The sequence below is a fragment of the Heloderma suspectum genome, chromosome 1 (assembly GCF_057233095.1).
Source record: "Heloderma suspectum isolate Gila_16-S chromosome 1, 16-S_ref, whole genome shotgun sequence".
In the NCBI taxonomy this organism is placed as follows: domain Eukaryota; kingdom Metazoa; phylum Chordata; class Lepidosauria; order Squamata; family Helodermatidae; genus Heloderma; species Heloderma suspectum.
In genome coordinates, this window is record NC_139458.1 from 93,343,547 (window position 1) to 93,358,533 (window position 14,987).

Below are 14,987 nucleotides of genomic sequence, written 5' to 3' on the forward strand. Positions count from 1 at the left end.
ATACAAATCAGAAATAAAACAACTAATCTGCCAAATGAAAAGAAAAGAAGGAATGTAAACTACGACATCATCATCATGGCGATTACTCGTGACCGAGTAAGATTGTCTTCCAAAGATAGAATCTATATAGGTAACTCTTTAAAAGGATTAGACAGATACATAGATGATAGGTCAATCAACACATTAATCTCTAGCAGTAGGTCTGCAGGTGGCTGTAAAGGCTGATTCTGGATCTACACAGCCTCCCACAGAGAGGACATAGGTTTCCAGGTGGAAGATGGTCACAGTGAGGGTTTGCTTGACGTGCCTTCCGCTGAGCTCATTTCTCCCTTTCGCTCTGTACTCGTGCTTCTTTAAAGTCCATAGCGCCTTTAATATAGGGTGAACTCCAGTTGGAACGCTCATGAGTTAGAGCTTCCCAGTTCTCAATGCTTATGTTACATTTTTTTAGATTAGCTTTAAGAACCTCTTTAAATCTCTTTTGCTGTCCACCAATATTCTGTTTTCCATTCATAATTTGGGAATACAGTAACTGCTTTGGAAGATGATAATCAGGCATTCAAACAACATGGCCGATCCAGCGAAATTGATGTTGGAGAATCATTGTTTCAATGCTGGTGGTCTTTGCTTCTTCCAGTACACTCACATTAGTCCGTCTGTCTTCCCAAGTAATTTGCAGAATTTTTCGGAGGCAGCGTTGGTAGAATTCTTTGAGAAGTTGGGAGTGGCGTTTATAGATGGTCCATGTTTCACAGGCATACAGTAAGGTTGGTAGTACAATGGCTTTGTAAACAAGCATTTTGGTCTCCCTGTGAACGTCCCAATCCTCAAACACTCTACCCTTCATTTGGGAGAATGCTACAGTCGCAGAGCTCAGGTGATGCTGAATTTCAGCATCAATGTCGGCTTTTGTGGAGAGATGGCTGCCAAGATAAGAAAAGTGACTGACATTTTCCAGCATCACACTGTTACGCTGGATTGATGGTGCTACAGAGGGATTGGTTTGTACTTGCTGGTAAAGCACTTTGGGTTTTTTGATGTTAAGCAAGAGGCCGAGCTTTTCATATGCTTCTGCAAAGATATTTAAGATAGTTTGGAGATTTTCCTCTGAATGTGTGCAGATTACGTTATCATCAGCATACTGAAGTTCTATGACAGAGGATGTAATTACCTTACTTTTTGCTTTCAGCCTACTGAGATTAAAAAGTTTTCCATCTGTTCAACATATGATTTCTACACCAGTGGGAAGTTTCCCTTCAACAAAGTGTAGAATCATAGCGATGAAGATAGCGAATAAGGTTGGAGCAATGACACATCCCTGTTTAACACCTGATCCCACTTTGAATGGATCACTTTGAGAGCCATTGTTATCCAAGATTGTTGCCATCATGTTGTCATGGAGGAGCCGCAAGATGTTCACAAATTTATTAGGGCATCCGGTTTTCTGAAGGATGGTCCAGAGAGCAATACGATTTACAGTGTCGAAGGCCTTAGTCAGATCAATAAACACCATGTACAGGGGTTGGTTTTGCTCCCTGCATTTATCTTGGAGCTGTCATGTGGTGAAGATCATATCCACTGTCCCCTTGGAAGGGCGGAAACCATTTTGGGATTCAGGGAGGATGTCTTCTGAGATAGGTAGAAGAGGCTCCTTGCCAGGATTTTGCCTGCCGTAGCTAGAAGGGAGATGCCTCGATAGTTTCCACAATCTGTTCTATCACCCTTTTTAAAGAGAGTGATAATTATGGCATCCCTGAAGTCTGCTGGGATCTCCTCCCTCATCCAGATTTTTTCGACGAGTTTGTGAAGCTGTTGTGTAGCTTCAGGCCCACCTTCTTTAAAGACTTCAACAGGGATCCCATCGGGTCCACTAGCTTTATTATTTTTCATTTGGTTAATGGCTTTACTGACTTCCTCCAAACTAGGGGATACTGCAAGCTCATCTCTGGTTTGTTTTTGTGGGATCTGCGAGAAAACCTCATCAGCCACAATAGAGTTATGATTAAGGAGGTTGTGGTAATGCTCTTTCCAATGCAGTGCAATACTCTTTGTCCTTCAGAAGTTCAGCACCATCTATTGAGCGTAAGGGGTTTGTACCACGGTTTGTTGGTCCGTAGATGGCCTTTGTGGCATTAAAAAATCCCCGTGCGTCATGGGCATCTGCAAAATGCTGGATTTCTTGAGCTTCCTTTATCCACCAGGTGTTCTTAAGTTCTCTAGTTCTTCTTTGGACCTCAGCCTTCGCACTGACGTAGATTTTTTTCTTAGCGGCACAGTTGATGTCTTTTTGCCATATTTGGAAAGCTTTCCTCTTCTTATCAATAATATGTTCAATCTCTCTATCATTCTCATCAAACCAGTCCTGATGTTTCTTAGTTTGGTATCTGATAGTTTGTTCACAGGCTGCGATAATGGAGGTCTTCAGTTTATTCCAGTGTTCCTCGACATTTTCAGGGGTTTCCATAGGTAGTTGTTCCTTGAGGATTGTTTGAAAGCAGTGTTGCTTAATAGGGTCTTGAAGGGCTTGGGTGTTCATTTTAGACCTTGGTTTTCTTCCTTGGAGCCTACGCTGAGGGACAATCTTAATGGACATCGTGGAACGAATTAATCAATGGTCTGTCCAGCAGTCGTCATGGCTCTAGTGAGGAGTATATCGCAGCGATCTCTGGCGCGGACAATTACATAATCTAGAAGATGCCAGTACTTCGACCGGGGGTGCTTCCATGATGTTTTAAATTTATTTTTCTTACGAAAACATGTGTTGGTAATGACAAGATTATGCTCTGCACATTTAATCAGAAGTACAATTCCATTCTGGTTGCTATTGCCGACTCCTTCTTTCCCAATGGTCCCTGGCCACGAATCAAAATCACGTCCAACTCTTGCATTGAAATCACCCAGGAGGATGATTTTATCCTCCTTAGGTATCTCTGATAAGATGGTGCCCAGTTGGGAGTAAAATTTTTCTTTGATGTCTTCATGAACATCTAATGTTGGTGCATAGGCACTTAGAATAGTTGCCTGCTGGTTTTTGACAAGTTTTATTCGGAGGGTTGAGAGTCGTTCATTAATGCCAGTAGGAACTTCTGACAAGAGCATCATAAGATCATTTTTAATAGCAAACCCTTCTCCATATATTCGTTGTTCTTGTTCAGGCAATCCTTTCCAGAAGAAGGTGTAACCTCCTTTTTCTTCCTTCAGTTGTCCCTCTCCTGCTCTTCAAGTTTCTTGGAGTGCTTCTATGTCAATGTTAAAAAGTCTCAGCGCCCTTGCAATGATGGCAGTCCTGTGTTTAGGGCATTCACTATCTGTATTGTCCAGCAGTGTCTGTATATTCCATGTTCCAAAGTTCATTTGTCTTTTGCAACCACTGAATGGTGACCCCACTGGACGCGGTAATCCACTCAGGGAGAAGATGAGGCAGACTATGTTTAGGGCACCTTTTCTAGCCCCCTCCCCATACGAGGTGAGCAGAGTGGATCCTGAATAGGACTGCTCAGTCATGGATACAGCTGCCGAACTACTCAACTGCCTCAGTCCTTGAGTCAGGATGACTGAATCTGTATCCACCACCCATGTGCCGGTCCATGACTAGGGGCTTCCGGATTTCACAGTCCTGCCCCCATTGCCATTCGCCGATCGCCATGGGACTTTTGGTTGGTTGGGTTTAGATTGGAAGACGCCTGTGCATGAATTTGTTTTATGTGTGGAGATTAGTGCACAATGATCAACACACAGTCTTCACAGAAAAGGCTCTAATCCAATGGCATGAATATCATGACAACTGGTGGTCCTTTATCTGCTGCAGCCTTCATCCACCTTCTCAGCTGTTGTAACATACACCTTGTTATCTTCCGCCTGTTCTGCTGTTGAGGACTTTCTTGGATCGTTCTTTGTCTGGATCCTCCCCCTTGACCTTGCCACCATGGGTGACCCTGCTGGGAGTACATAACTCCCAACAGCTTCGCTCACAGGGTTCATTGGAACACACAAGCCTACTCACCACAGCAAGGTGACGATCCAGCGAGTAGAACTACGACATAATTCCTGCAACAACAATGGGTAAAATTCAATGTAGGACCTACTTAGAGTGGATCCACTCAATGAAATCAATGAGACTTGGTAGTCATGACTAACTTAAGTCCCATTCATTCCAACATGTCTGCTCTTAGGACTTGGACTGGATTTTACCCAATAAGTATTGTTCTGTGATAACATTCTAACATGTATTTTAATTTCTTCTTGGGCCATTAACTACTAATTTCTTGCAGAGGTTAAGTTCAAGACCTGCTTCTCAGTATTTCAATCCTTATTCATCACTCTCTCCACATGGTTAGCCCAGTTCACACTGCAACTTTGTTGAGGTACTTTGATTTAAGGCCATTCAATACTATCAACAACAGAAATACATTTGTATAAACCAAAACATTTCCATTTAACTGAATTGTGGGAATATGTTCTTATTGTGCAGTTCCTTTTTGGGGAAAGGAGAAGATATACTTAATTTTTGGCTACAGTTGGCCATAGCATTTCACACCAGGAAAAGATCCACTGGTTAGGAAGAGCTTCAGACAGCCATCTAAGCGGCAGGTTGGAATCTTTCCCAGCCAGAATATATGCTCTCAGGGAAGTGGTCAATGTTCCTTGTAATGCCTCTCCAGACATTGTCCAGATCGTCATGGTAAAGTCATTCCCTCTTCATTGGGGCAATGTTTTTCTGCCCCCCACCCTTCACAGCAAAATACTGAAGTACTTATTAGTGACTTCCATCAAGATGGGTAAGAACTGCACCAACTATTCCCAAGGAAAACAGCTTGTGCAGAGACATCCTGACTTATTTACTGTAGTTTTCTTGCTTCCTACTTATTGCTGCCATGTTTCAAGTCAGTGTCTTGCTGGCCAGAAGGAGTTAAGATTCTGAGCTCGAGTGCTGTTCTTTAAAAGCCAGCATGGTGTAATGGATACTGTCAGATTCTGCATTCACCTCAAACGCAATGCATTTCAGTGGAGCCCATAAATGCATTCAGCTGTGAATTATCAAGCACTAATCAACTGGCATAACATTACATGTATGTCTTAACTTCCCCCTTATTTCTTAGAAATAAATGAATGTAACTATAGACTGAATTTTATTTTAATGGGATTTCCCCTAGTTTTTAAAATTGAAATACTGGAGCTCTGCCTATCATTTTGTTGTGCAAGGGTTTGTGCAAGCATGATGCACAACAGTTTGCACAAGCATAATGCACAACCACTTCCTCAAATGTGACTTTAGTTGGATTTTCCTCTTATGCACAGTTTGGGACCCAGTTTCTGCTAGCACATCATTTGCACTAGCAGAATGACAATTGATACTGCCCATTAACCAGTAACTATTAACAACAACAAAAGATTAGTTGAGATGGAGGATAGAAGTATAGTAATGATAAATACTCTACTCATACTTTAGAACACCTCTTACAAGGGTATGATAGGATACAGATGAACTAGAAAGGGAAAGGGAGAAGAAAAGAGAAACCAGGATGTGATTTCAACACCTGTAAAAACTTAAATGAAACCAAGAGACAATATTGTCTAGGAATAGTTTTCATATTACTTGGACTTTTTTTTTTTAATACTCACATTCCTTTTCTTTTTGACTTCAGAAAGGTTTGATTTTTGTTTAAATTTGAGAAGCAGTATATAAGTCTTTTAATTAAATACATAAAAATCTGAGGGCACCGGTGGTGAAGGTAAGAGTGTTGATTGTCTTCTGTTTCAACAAAATTTAACTGCACAATGTCTTCTCGATTGTGCCATATACTACCTAGCTCTTATTCAAAGTATTATGTGACTGTCATATTTTACTTCAGATGTGGCTGCATTTCAAAACTTGCTCCATGGATTTCTGCGCACATCACACACACAAAATCAGATAATTTCTGAATGGAAGAGTATGCTTTCTAATGTGCTCGCTCACATACACACATCATTTATAAAGACTCCAAGACAGACATAAGAATCATTAATGGGCTGTGCCTGGCTTAATCCCACAGCATGGCTTGGCTTCACAGTTGGAGATTCTTGGTGAAATCCCCAGCCTCAGGTTTTAAGCTGTCTCCACAGCAGCTGTTGCTTCTGCTTGGAAAGAGACAAAAATAAACGCAGGGATGAAGCTCACAAGGGCCTCTTTAATGGCTGAGAGAAAACAGGGAACACGTGCCATTTGCAAAACAAAGTTAGCGTGAAGGCTGTAGATGGCACCAAACCAATATAAAGTCCTACCCAAGCCAAAATGGTTCGAGTGGCAGAGAAGGGCAGGGGTTTCTTGCTTATTTAAGAAACTGTCTCCAAGTGACTGCCTAAAAGGAATATTTCTACCTCCACTGAGCGTAAAAGAATCTGTTTGACAGAAGGGCTACATGTTATCCAAATAAAAAAGTTTTTTTAAAAGCCAACCAAGTATTGCTTGGGGGGGGGGAGGTAGACAATTACATATGGCCCAGAGAGGACATAAATAGGTAGGGATGCCACTCATCTGCCCTGCATTCCCACTTCCAAAAAACAACATATCTGATTATGCACCTGAGAGGTAGATTCACAGCAACAATCAGACCCGAGACCATAATTAATGATGTTAGGGATATACTATTTCAGTGCTCAGGCAGTCATGTTCTGGGGCTGCATTCATATTAACTACAAGTGAACATCATTAGGTGAACATCATTTCTATAGGGAGGTATACAGGAGGACACACCTTACTTCTTAGGGCATGTGTCTACAGAACTTTACAAAAGTACACAATTTTTTCCATAAAAATAATCTGTGAAGTCATGTGAGCATATCCCAAAATTATTCTTGGCTTTCTTACAGTGCAGAAAGCCAAATTATATCTCAGAACTGGAAACAGTCACTTCCCTAGGGTAAGGAGCAATTTCCCCTTGGCAGCCAAATTACTGAGTCTGAACCTCCACTTCACAGCAAATTACCAGGACAACTCTACTCATTTAACAAGAATCATATCGATGGGAGAAGATATTGATCATATTTAATGGAATGTTCCTGAAATTAAGATATTTTGGAGAACGATCCTTGTCAGAATAAGAGACGTAACAGGTTATGATCTGCCATGAGACACTGTGGTGACATTATCATGTTATGTAAGATCAAGCATTGAATCATAATTCATTTGTTAACTGCTGCCAGGATGGTGGTGAGCAAAAAATGAAAACCATGAGATATGTTCCCTTTAGTGGATGGGATAGTATCAGAGTTATCATGGGATTTTAGCATTAGAAGGGATCTTGGAGGTCATCCAGTCTAACCTCCTGCTTAATGAAGGAATATTGCAACTACAACATCCTGACCAGCCTCTGCTTAAATACCTCCTGCAAAAGAGAGCCCACTGTGTCCCTAGGCAGTCTGCTCCACTGCAGGCTGTCATGTAGAACAACCTTTGCCAACCTTGTGCCCTCCATGTGTTGGACTACACCTCACATCATCCACAATGGCCAAACTGGTTGGATTGTAGTCCAACACATCTGGAGGGCACTAGGTTGGGGGTGCAGAAAATGGAGCAGATATGTTTTTTTGTTGCTCCAGAGGGAAGAACTGGAACAAAATGAGTGGAAATTGCAGAGAAGCACATCTCACCTTAACATTAAGGAGAAAATTCCTAACAGTAAGAGAATACATAGAACATATTGTTGAGGATCTGGGATTTGGCATATATGATCAAACTAACAGATATCAAAGTTAGGGATTGGAGACAAATGAACAAGCGTTTGTAAAGTGCTCTATTTTTAAAATGTGTTGGAATAAATAAGGTACAGGGCAGCGAACAACCATGCAAATTATTGTTGTCATATACTTTTATGACAAAATTATAAATTGGATTACAGTGTTACTTCAGTGTGAAAAGAAAAAAGGAAAATCTTTTTGAACGTTTTTAAAACCTTTCTATGAAAGTTCCATTAGTGTATTACTGGATAAATATAAAGATATTATTTTTATGCAATTTGCTTTTTTGATACTGTTATTTACTTCATTTTGCATATTTGTATATTCATAAATATTTCATATATTAAAAATCATGTCTACTTGGTTCCAGCTCAGTTTGCACTGGTATATTCTAGGTTTGCATCTAAACAGGTTCTACCTTGCTTGAATTAGTATGAGACAGTCTCACCTTTTCAGTCTACTCCAATATCTTTTCACAGGAGACAAATTCATTGTTAGGTGTGATGTATTCTCTAAAGGTTAGCAATCTGAGACACGTGTGTATGTGTGTGAAGAAAAAAAAGAGACAGGACTGAAAAGAGTTTTCACATACAGTTTTCTTCATAGGGATGAAGCTGTTCCTAATTCAGCACAAAGGTGCAGAAGAAGCTTGAATAAGGAAATGAAGCTTGCACACTTCTGTTTCTTAAAATACGTTTGGGCCCAAGTCATACAGCTCTGCCTCCAGAAGACTGTCCCTATGAGATAGCTTGTAGTTTCTCCATGGTAAAGGACAAGTAGTCTCTGGATAATGGAACATTTCCTAAAATTGAAAATAGCAGCTTTAGAGGGGCAATTTTTGGGAGGACTATGGCAAGGAAATGGTTAAATTGCCCTTGCTCACAGCCACGGCCTGAAGGCTGCTCAGACTTCCCCATGACTGCTAGACACATAACAAAAAGGAACATGCCACATTTAGTTGGGTCATTTCCTTAAAGAAGAAGAAAAAAAGCTAACATCTTTTCAAGCCACTGGTGCAGACATAATGCTGCACCATAGTGAATACTATCAAAGGAAAGGAAGGGTGGAATTGCATGGGTTGAGAGTCCAAGACCTTGCAGCATGGTTGTGCAACACATCACAGTTATAAGACTGGTAGCACCATTGGTAGAACAGGGGTGGACAACATACAGCCCCTCCTAGCCTTGAGTGCAGCCCCCAACACCATCCCTATGCTGTTTAAATTCGGCAGCAGCAGCAAATAAATTGGTTGTTTGCCACAGGAATTCGGGAGCAAACCACTTGTTGTTGTTCAGTCGTTAAGTCGTGTCCGACTCTTCGTGACCCCATGGACCATAGCATGCCAGGTCTTCCTGTCCTCTGCTCTCTCCTGGAGTGTGCTCAAGTTCATATTCATTGCATCAGTGATGCTATCTAGCCATCTCATCCTCTGCCGTCCCCTTCTCCTTTTGCCTTCAATCTTTCCCAGCATCAGGGTCTTTTCCAGGGAGTTTTCTCTTCACATTAGGTGGCCAAAATATTTCAGCTTCAGCTTCAGTATCTGTCCTTCCAATGAGCAGTCAGAGTTGATTTCCTTTAGGATTGACTGATTTGACCTCCTTGCAGTCCAGGGGACTCGTAAGAGACTTCTCCAGCACCACAGTTCGAAAGCATCAATTCTTTGGCACTCAGCCTTCCTTATAGTCCAGCTCTCACAGCCACATGTTACTACTGGGAAAACCATAGCTTTGATTATATGAACCTTTGTCGGCAAGGTGGTGTCTCTACTTCTTACTATGCTGTCTACGTTTGCCATAGCTTTCCTCCCAAGGAGCAAGCGTCTTTTAATTTCATGGCTACAGTCACTGTCTGTGGTGATCTTGGAGCCTAAGAAAATAAAATCTGTCACTGCTTCCATTTCTTCCCCTTCTATATGCCAGGAAGTGATGGGGCCAGATGCCATGATCTTCGTTTTTTTAATGTTGAGTTTCAAACCAGCTTTTGCACTCTCCACTTTCACACTCAACAAGACGCTCTGAGGTTGTTGATAATTCTCTGAGGTTGTTGAGAATTCTCCCGGCAATCTTAATTCCGACCTCTGATTCATCCAACCCGGCGTTTCTCATGATGTACTCTGCATATAAGTTAAATAAGCAGGGCGACAATACACAGCCTTGTCGTACTCCTTTCCCAATTTTGAACCAATCAGTTGTTCCATGTCCGGTTTTTACTGTTGCTTCTTGACCCTCGTACAGATTTCTCAGGAGACAGGAGAGGTGGTCTGGTACTCCCATCTTTTAAGAATTTGCCAGTGTTTGTTGTGATCCACACAATCAAAGGCTTTAGCGTATTCAATCAAGCAGAAATAGACATTTTTCTGGAATTCTCTTGTTTTCTCTATGATCCAGCAAATGTTGCTGATTTGATCTCTAGTTCCTCTGCCTCTTCGAAACCCAGCTTGTACTTCCGGTAGTTCTCGGTTCACATACTGCTGTAGCCTAGCTTGTAGGATTTTGAGCATAACCTTGCTGGCATGTGAAATGAGCACAATTATACAGTAGTTTGTACACACTTTGGCATTCAAAAGTGCCAAAAATAGTTTATTTTCAAGCTAAATATGGCCCCTTTTGAGTCTCTGTAGGATTTTGCTATCAAATTTTGGCAACCAACTGCCAAGGGTTTTTTTGCTGGTGGTGCACCCCTTGGGGGGTGGCGGTGGTCCTGAAGGATGGAAACTGGCCCCTGGACTGCCCAAAGTTGCCCACCCTGACTCAGAAGGAACACAGGTCTGTTCCTTACTATGAATGTGATGGTAAGGAAATTGCTAAAATCAATACCTGCTATTCACTAACCTTTTCTCCTTAAGTGCTCTACATGAAAAAAAGTTCATGTAGGCCGGCATCCTGTTTTCCATAGTAGCCAACCAGATTACACTGGGAAGCCCACAAGCAGAGCCTGGAATGCTCAAGAACCTCCTATGGAGTGTCATACTGCTTCCGAATGTGAAGGTCTCATATAGGTAATGACTAATAGCCACTAACACACCTACCCTCTGTGAATTTGTCTAAACTCATTTAAGCTAATGACCACCACTAAACCTTGTGGCAGTAAATTTCACCATATGTATGAATGTAAAGGCTGACATTATTGGGTCTATGTTGGTTGAACTTTTAATTCTCTTGCCTATACTTTATTTTTCTGTTAAGCCTGACTGCAACTACTTCTTCTGTTAGCAAACACAGTTTCCAAGTTTTATTGGTAACAGAAAACCTCTGGTAAGGGCATGCAGCTCAAATGCAATGAGAAGTGCGGGGGGGGGGGACAGTGAACACTAGAAGCTTCTCAATTGCTCTTTGTTTCAGGATCAAAAAGGGAAAATACATGCCTACACTTTGACAAACAATTACACTTGGAGTTTAAGTAATATCTAGTGTGGACCTGATCAGTATCTAGATGGGCAGATAACCTAGGTAAGCAGAGACCGACCAGCAACTGGGTACATGCTTGAGAAGAAGGCAATGAAGCAAAAGGGGAGATAGCCAGTTTGGAGGGATTGTTTCCCCCTTAACTTTTTCCTAAGGATGATTGTGTACTTCTACTAACTTTGGCGTTCCTTTGAGCATGCCGATATCTCACTCTAGTTTCCTATCTAAGTGGCCCTGTTTGTTTCCTAAGTGGCCCTGTTTTGGATACAGTCATGTCAGTACATACCAGCTGAGTTTGTTATTAATATATATTGTGTATATACCAGGGAAATCACCCGTATTAGCTGCATATGTTTCTCTCTCTCTCTCTCTCTCTCTCTCTCTCTGTCTCTCTCTTTTGTGTTAACAAATACATTTTCAAATTGCAATGAAAAAATATAGCTGGTTAAACTCTGCTGAACCAAAAAAAATATATATTTAGGGCTGTAATTCCCAGCCATGAAAGCACAAAAAGCAAATGTTTAGAGACTGCGAAGCTAGCAACACTCAAGAGCATTAGTTCCATAACTGACAAATGTTCCAATCAGAACACACACATAAGCGATAGTGAGTTTGCTCATGATAAATGAAAAATTAATTACATGACTCTTAACTAGAGAATGAACCTTTAAGAGTCCACGATTGCAAACTGAATTTCAAAAGGCACTCGGTTACTCCCACAAATGCTCAGAAAGCCTTACATTTATCAGAGCATTAATATTCTATCCTTGACAGTAATTCCTTGTTTTACAACATCCACATTTTAATATGTAAATGCAGTTTTATCAGTACTAATCAGGTGAAACAATAAAAAAACCTTATTTGAACAGATAAAATAATGTATCTTATTTATCTTATTATGTAAACAAAGCAATTTCTGCAGCTATGTCAAAGTATAGTGTCTTCTTACATACTCAGACCCTAAAGCCCCAATGTAGACATTGCTTTTGCTGGGAGATGTAACAATTACTCAAAATTGAACTGTGAGGAAACCAAACCCCACAGCTATAATGTGACAGGTGTTAACTGTTAACTAGAAGACTACACAAATAGAATAGATTGCACTTCAAGTGATCAAATCTATTTCCTTGTTTAAGAAAAACTGCTTTCTGAAAGTATGCAAAATTTTGCCTGCCACCACCCAAGTAATAACAAATCAGTTGGTTTTTAGGGTACAATAGAACTGTTGTCTCTAGCCTGTAATTTTCTATAGTAACTAATTAGTAACATCTTGGAATTTATGATAAAAATATGCTACTCTATTCTACATCCATATGAACTATCTGTTGGAAGTCTGGAATTTCTCCCACTTATATACAAGGCCATGTAGAAAGACAACCATGGGCCGATCAAATGTGGGTCAAACTACACTGGTACAGAACGCGGCGGCTCGCCTGATTAAAGGCAGCCGCCGGCGAGATCACATCACTCCAGTGCTGAAGGAGTTGCACTGGTTACCAGTTGTTTTCCGGGCCAAATTCAAGGTGTTGGTTTTGACCTTTAAAACCCTATATGGTTCCGGCCCAGCCTATCTTAAGGAGCGCCTCCAGCAACACCAGACAGGCCGCTTAACAAGATCAGCCTCGGATGGCCTTCTCTTTGTCCCATCAGCCAGGACAGCTAGACTGGTGGGGTCGAGGGAGAGGGCCTTTTCTGTGGTGGCCCCCACTCTGTGGAACTCCTTCCCTAGGGAACTCCGCCATGCCCCCTCTTTAATGAGCTTCCGTCATGCATTAAAAACGTCATTGTTCAGGCAGGCATTTGGGGTGGGTTAGGGTATTTTAGAAAATGTTTTATTGTAGAATTTTATTGTTTTAAACTGTTTTATTGTACGCTGTACATCGCCCAGAGTGGCTGGGTGACCAGCCAGATGGGCAATTAATAAATTTAATAATAATAATAATAATACACATTGATGGGGTTTGCAAGATCACTGCAGACTACTGTGGCTTATTTAAGCCACGGTATGTTGCGTTGCATGCTGGCCAACCTTTAAATATTCAAGCCATGCCAGATGGTCATCGCAGTTTATCATGTTGGTCAAACCCTGAAAGGGTAGCTTATGCGGGGGTTAAACAACCATTGCAATACCCATGGGCTGTTTTAGGGTAATGCGAGGATTAAACAACATTCTCCAACCTGGTGCCCTTCAGATGTTTTGAACTACAACTCCTAGCATTCCTGACTATGGCCATACTGCTTGGCACTGATGGGGAGTAAGGTCCAAAACATCTGGAGGGCACCAGCTTGAAGAACTCTGTTCTAAAATATGCACAGGGGACCCAAACCAGTTTGAGATCCTAGCATGGGTGGTAGGTAAACCTTTGCTCACCACTGTAGTCCCAATTCAGATTGGGTCCCCCATACCAGCCATTTACATTTAAGAGAAATACATTACTTTTGGCACTATAAGTTCCAGGCAAAGTGACTCCAATCTGGATCAGGATCACAGCAGAGAGCAATGGGTTAAGCCCCCTTACATCCCACATTAAGGTCCCAATCCAGATCAGGTGCCATTCTTACTTTACAGTAAAAAAAAAAAAAAAAGAAGCAAGAAAGTAGATAGCTGCTATGTCTTTAAAATGATGTGTAGTTTTGCCTATGCATACTTATTTGGGCATACTTATGCATACTTATTCAACAATTTATTTATTTATTTATTTATTTCATTTTATACCACCCAGCATCTGAACAGATTCCGGAGCAGTGATGTCATTCCTTTAATGCAAATTATATGTCACTAGCATAAGGGACATCTAGCACAATGCCAATACCATTAACTTGTGGGATAGGTTTTCTGGGGAATTCCATCACGCACGTAATGCTACTGGCATTGAGCTAGAGGTCCCTTACACTAGCACAACATAATTTGTGCTCACAGAACGACATTGTTGGATACTTCCCTTGAAAGTAAGTCACACTAAATAAAGCAGAATTTATTTCTGAGTAAGTGTGCAAAGGATCAGGCTGTTAAGTCTACACATCTCTGTAAACAAAAGTTGGTAATTATAGGGCAAAATAGTGATTTTCAATTAGATGAAAAGTAAATATCCACGCTGTTTGGTCATCAATATTTAAAATTTGAGAACTGCACACATTGCAGAATTCAGGTGGTTAGAGTGGTTAAACTCCCACTGACTACAGTGTCAAACTTAAGAGCTTTCTGGATGATCCTGGTGATATATAGGATGGTTTTTTTCTGGCTTCGAGTGCTGATAATACCTTGCTAATCTTGGTTCCAGTAGGAAGAATATAGTACCACTCATACAACATATAACTTATTGAGGTGATTCAGTTGTAATGCTAAATCATGTTTGGCGTTACATGAGCAAATACTGCCTGGACCTTGGGGTTCTGTATTTCTTCCTTCCTTTTGTGCAGAAATCCTCTTCATTTTCTGATTTGAGTTTGTGATTTCATCTGAACCAGCAAACTATGATTTTCACTTGCCCTTCAAACCAGGGTTAGAAACTAGGGCTTGCTTGAAAGGAGGGAAAGAGCTGCCCTGCAAAAGAAGGGAGAGAATGGAGGGTGCTGAGGCACATTACGCCAAATCAGGTAAATATCACCAAGCCATGGTTTGATGTTAGGGCTGGACTATGTTAATTTCCACTTATCTCTAAAGTCAATTCCACCACCCCTGGTCTATGTTTCTGTTTGCATTCAGGTAAAATGCAAAACTATGGTTTGTGCTAAGCATAGTTAATAATCCACACCATAGTTTGAGATTCCAGAAGTAAAACAGCCAAACCATGTTTTAGAGCTGCTTGTCTGCTTTGGTTTGCTCACCTGGTCAGGACTCAGCTTCATAGGTTCACTATGGTG

At 41.1% G+C, this 14,987-nt stretch overlaps 1 protein-coding gene across 13 annotated transcripts in view; it reads right to left on the reverse strand.

Moving 5' to 3' along the window:
• The window catches only part of LDLRAD3 (low density lipoprotein receptor class A domain containing 3), a 357,700-nt gene that overhangs the window by 290,396 nt on the left and 52,317 nt on the right, over positions 1-14,987 (reverse strand). The window contains exon 2 of one of the 13 annotated variants that reach the window (XM_084851220.1): positions 4,004-4,047. The exons of the other annotated variants lie outside the window; for them this stretch is intronic. The gene's annotated coding sequence lies outside the window, so the exon portion shown is untranslated. The remainder of the gene's footprint in view (positions 1-4,003; positions 4,048-14,987) is intronic. 13 annotated transcript variants of the gene reach the window in all.